Raw genomic sequence first — 6,000 nt, forward strand, 5'->3', positions numbered from 1 at the left:
TTGACTATGCCAAAGCCTTTGACTGTGTGGAGCACAATAAACTGTGGAAAATTCTGAAAGAGATGGGAATACCAGACCGCCTGACCTGCTTCTTGAGAAACCTATATGCAGGTCAGGAAGCAACAGTTAGAACTGGATATGGAACAACAGTCTAGTTCCAAATAGGAAAAGGAGTACGTCAAGGCTGTATATTGTCACCCTGCTTATTTAACTTCTATGCAGAGTACATCATGAGAAACGCTGGGATGGAAGAAGCACAAGCTGGAATCAAGATTGCTGGGAGAAATATCAATAAGCTCAGATATGCAGATGACACCACCCTTATGGCAGAAAGTGAAGAGGAACTAAAAAGCATCTTGATGAAAGTGAAAGAGGGGAGTGAAAAGTTGGCTTTAAAGCTCAACATTCAGAAAACGAAGATCATGGCAACTGGTCCTATCACTTCATGGCAAATAGATGGGGAAACAGTGGAAACAGTGTCAGATTTCTTTATTTTTTGGGCTCCAAAATCACTGCAGATGGTGATTGCAGCCATGAAATTAAAAGATGCTTACTCCTTGGAAGGAAAGTTATGACCAACATAGATAGCATATTCAAAAGCAGAGATGTTACTTTGCCAACAAAGGTCCATCTAGTCAAGGCTATGGTTTTTCCAGTGGTCATGTATGGATGTGAGAGTTGGACTATGAAGAAAGCTGAGCACCGAAGAATTGATGCTTTTGCACTGTGGTGTTGGATAAGACTCTTGAGAGTCCCTTGGACTGCAAGGAGATCCAACCAGTCCATTCTAAAGGAGATCAGCCCTGGGTGTACTTTGGAAGGAATGATGTTAAAGTTGAAACTCCAGTACTTTGGCCACCTCATGCGAAGAGCTGACTCATTGGAGAAGACTCTGATGCTGGGAGGGATTGGGGGCAGGAGGAGAAGGGGACGACAGAGGATGAGATGGCTGGATGGCATCACTGACTCGATGGACATGAGTTTGAGTAAACTCCGGAACTTGGTGATGGACAGGGATGCCTGGCGTGCTGCGATTCATGGGGTTGTAAAGAGTCGGACACAACTGAGCGACTGAACTGAACTGAACTGAATGCATATACAGATTGCTCATGATTCCACGTTACAGGTGATATTTATGGCATACAAAACTCTGAAATATTATTTGCAATTTTCCTCTTTGATGTCCAGTGGCCCTATGTGCATCTCAGTTAGCTGGGCTACCTCTAATCGCCAGTCTCAGGTAATGGGTGCAAAAGCAGAATCTGAGACCAAGGAGAATAGTTCCTGGTGTTTTAAATTTCCAAATGGAAGCTCTGAAGTTAAGGTTTTAAGAGAGCTGTACTAGGTAAGGCTCAAATATCTTAGCCCTAGACTCTCTATGATGACAATCATATCACAAAAATAGAGTGAGAAGAAGAGCAGTAATGTCAGACTCCTACTTCCCTCATGCCCACAAGAAGCAAAAAGTCCAAGAACCCAGGAATAAATGAGGGAACCCTATACAAGGTATAGAGCTATGTGGGCTTCTGCTGGAGAGAGAAAATTAACGATATCATGGACATGACTGAGTCTGTAGTGAGTGAGTGTCTGTGCTCCACTCAGGACATAACCATGCATCACAGGCTCCCAGGGAGACATGTGGGAGACAAACCAGTTTCCCAGACCATTCCAGGAGCATCTATACCGTATCACCAGTGCTAAGAATGATATTATTTAATATTATTCAAAAAAGACATATTTTGCAGCAGTTGGAACATGTCTTACTGTTCACACAGTAGCACAGACATCTTCCTGAACCCTGAAAATTTGCTCAACCATATATGAACCACCCTTCCAGAACAAATGGCCCTATCTATTCAATATCTTGCTGCTGCTGTGCTGTGTTCAATTGTGTCTGACTCTTTGTCCGACTCTATAGCCTGCCAGGCTCCTCCTCTGTCCATGGAATTTTCCAGGCAAGAATACTGGAGCAGGTTGCCATTTACTACTCCATGGGATCTTACTGACCCAGGGATCAAAGTCACAGCTCTGTGTCTCATGCATGGCAGGCAGATTCTTTACCACTTGCCAAGGGAAGGCTTCAGTGTCTTGGGATCCTCTTAAATTCCAAAGTACGGAATGGAGGCTTGGAAACCTGTATGTACATGGATGTGATGGTTTAAATCACTTCAAACCTCCCCTGAGCCTGAATCCATGTATCTTTACAAAATTAACTGTCTTTGGAAACAGAGCTGACAGCTTGACAATGGCATTTAGCGAGCAACAAACATGCCTCTCATATACATAGGAAAGAAGAAAGTGTTAAAGAGAATTTCTCTTTTGGGAGGGAAGAGTTATCCATCAAAACTTTAAGTAGATAGAGATAATGACACTGGAAAACAGAGTTTGTAACCTTCTTTTGTAGCTACTGCTGAAGTGCTCTCTCAATTTTTAAGAAATGCTCCATCTGGATAGTTGTCTCCTTTGTGGGGTTCTTCCTTGTCTTAGGGTTTTCCATATGTATTATGGCTGACATAGTGTGTGGTCCTCTCATATTCCTTAGCCCACCTCTGAAGTCAGATTCTGTTTTGGTGAACTGATTTTACTCATACCTACAGCTTTCTGCTCCCCTTTTCCTGAGGTCAGTCTTTGGCATTGGGACTGTGTTTGGCAGGAAGTTATGCCACCATGAGTGTCTATCAACCAGTGAACAGCAGTAGGTATGTAGCTTCTTGCTTTCCTCCCTGGATTGCAATAATTCTACAAAATCTCTTTTAGGGTCCAGAGCAGGACTGAGCTCCAGTTCCCAACATCAGTAATCCACTCATTAATGAAACCTTAATGCTTGCCCTCCCTTTTGTTTCTTATTTGTTAATTCCTTCACTATCCAGATATATTTGCTTTAGTATTTGCTTTTGAGGGACTCAAACTAAGAAATAGGTGGCGTTAGTGGTAAAGAACTCACTTGCCAATGCAGGAGACATAAGAGACACAGGTTTGATCCCTGCCTCTAGAAGATTCCTGGAGAAGAGAATGGCAACCCACTTCAGTATTCTTGCCTGGAGCATCCCATGGACAGAGAATCTTGGAGGGCTGTTGTCCATGGGGTTGCAAAGAGTGGGACATGACTGATGTGACTTAGCATGCATGCAGCTAAGAAACGTACATTGTGGAGTCACTGTACTTATGTGTCACAGTCCCTGATTACTTCAATTGTAAGAAATGTGATGTGCTGATACAAATTATCCCTAAAACAAAATACCACTTTAATAGCTTCATCTTCATGGATTTGCTTTATTGTGAGAAAAAGTCTTGTTCTTAACTTTGTAAGGAAATTACAATGAATGTCAACTAAAAGAATTCTTTAAAAATTGAAATCTCAAATATAGATTAAGTGCAAACCGTTTGCTTGAGTACATCATTCTATAGTCTTTATACTTGTTCCAGTTCAGGTTTATCTCTAAGCTGGGTGCCTATCATTTTCTATAAATAGCCATCAAAATTGTCCTCTGGATCCTTTTATAGCTCTCCAAAGATATGAAGTTCTCATCAGAGTAAAGCACAAGGGAATGCGAGTTTGATTTTGTTGAGTTGAGAGATCTGTCCTTGGGAAATGTTTGTTATGTTTAATTATGTACCTGTGTGTCTTCATGAAGCACTCTCTCTGTTAAAGCAATATTGATCTACTTTCCCTTTCTACCTGGGCATTCTATTTCACAGATCATTGTAGACATGTCAAGCATTCCAAGACATTTAAGTATAGAGAGAAGTATATAGAGCCAAAGTGGGAAAATAGAACTAGTTCCTGTTCTTATAGTTTTGCATTATTTTGTTGATAAAATACGATGAAGCAAGGGTTATTTTTCACATTGTACCCTTTAGAGTTCTTAGAGTCTATAAGGTGAAATGAAAAGAAAAATCAAATGAAAGCAGATAGTGCATTTTTGGATCTAGCTCTAAACCCGGGACCAGCTTACCATGGTTATGATGGACAGGTGTCTGTTGGTTCCTTTTTGATTTACCTTTGCTTATGGATCTGAGAAGGCACTTGTCATTCCAACCACATCTAATATCATTTATAGACTATAACAGAGAATAAAAGAAAACAAATACTGAAATAGGAAGGCAGCTGGCATAATTCATGGTGATTCTCACACCTGGGGACAGTCTGCCTTTATAAGAAGGTAGTGTAAACAATAGCTATAATTTGTGTCAGGGCACATTCTTGAGAGCTTTCAAATTGTCTGATGGCAAAAATGGGAATGATGCTAATAAATATGATTAAGGTTTAATGGGAAAAAAACTGAGGGCAACTGGCTAGCTAAGACATTTAGTAATGGAATATGACACTGTTTGCTTCTAGGTCACTAGTTCCAATTCAGTCAAAATCAGAAGGAGCTGAAAGCTATGATTATGTAATGTGTGCCTGGTGGCCGATGTGAAATAATGCAATGGTCACAGTTCAGGGAAGATGTGCCCCCGTGGCCATAAATATATCGAGTATCAGTTAAAGCTTTTCAACATTTTTAATCATTCTGAAATTATTATAAAAAGACCAAATATTGCTTAGGACTAGATTCTATCTTGATCTTTTCTACTGGAATCTCATCGTTGTCAGAAGTGTCTCTTCAAAATGTGAGTAGTCAGTCCTCCCTATCTACAGACACAGATACTGATCTCACAGATACAGAGAGACATCTGTACGACGCCATTATCTACAGGGGCTCTGGGCATCCATGGAGTTTGGTTTTCACAGGAGGGGGAGGTGCTGGAAGTTTGGGAATGATCCCCTGCAGATTTCAAGGGCTAATTGGAACAGTCTTTTCCCCTGGAGACTTTGGGAACTGACTGGTGACCTAAGAAGCTGCCATCAAACTCAAGAGAGAAACGTTGAGTCCCTGACCCAGATCTAGTGTTTTTAAAATTGTATTTTGAACATTCTGGCTGCATCACATGACATGCAGCAGCCTCTCTGTTCCCCAACCAAGATGGAACCTACGCCCCTTGCAGCAGAAACATGGAGTCTTAACCACTGGACCACCAGGGAAGTCCCCCAGGTACAGTTTCTGCTTTAAAGCATGGAAATCACTTTACATCTCTATGCATCAGTTTCCTTCTCTATAAAGTGGAGATGACTAAATAAATATTATACAGGGCTGTTTGAAAATTATATGACTTAATGTTTTAAAACTTTAGGTGTTACTGTCTTTTTTTTTTCTTTATTTTACTTTACAATACTGTATTGGTTTTGCTATACATTGACATGAATCCACCACGGGTGTACATGAGTTCCCAAACATGAACCCCCCTCCCACCCCATATCATCTCTCTGGATTATCCTTGTGCACCAGCCCCAAGCATCCTGTATCCTGCATCAAACATAGACTGGCAATTCGTTTCTTACATGAGAGTATACATGTTTCAATGCCTTTCTCCCAAATCATCCCACCCTCTCCCTCAGAGTCCAAAAGTCTGCTCTACACATCTGTGTCTCTTTTGCTGTCTCGCATACAGGGTCATCATTACCATCTTTCTAAATTCCATATATATGTGTGAGTATACTGTATTGGTGTTTTTCTTTCTGGCTTACTTCACTCTGTATAATCGGCTCCAGTTTCATCCACCTCATTAGAACTGATTCAAATGTATTCTTTTTAATGGCTGAGTAATACTCCATTGTGTATATGTACCACAGCTTTCTTATCCATTCATCTGCTGATAGACATCTAGGTTGCTTCCATGTCCTGGCTAGTATAAACAGTGCTGCGATGAACATTGGGTTACATGTGTCTCTTTCAATTCTGGTTTCCTCAGTGTGTATGCCCAGCAGTGGGATTGCTGGGTCAAGGACGGGTGCCTGTTTTAAGAGCTTAGATACTACTGTAGTACATGGACTAACACAAATCAATAACTTTAGCTACAATGTTGAAGAGTATGTAAGGACTGGAGAGAGAAGCTACATGTGTTCATTTTCTTATTGCTCATTCCTGGAGTAAAGCAGACCCTGAGCCCTATAGTGAA

The sequence above is a fragment of the Oryx dammah genome, unplaced genomic scaffold (genome assembly GCF_014754425.2).
Source record: "Oryx dammah isolate SB20612 unplaced genomic scaffold, SCBI_Odam_1.1 HiC_scaffold_3, whole genome shotgun sequence".
In the NCBI taxonomy this organism is placed as follows: domain Eukaryota; kingdom Metazoa; phylum Chordata; class Mammalia; order Artiodactyla; family Bovidae; genus Oryx; species Oryx dammah.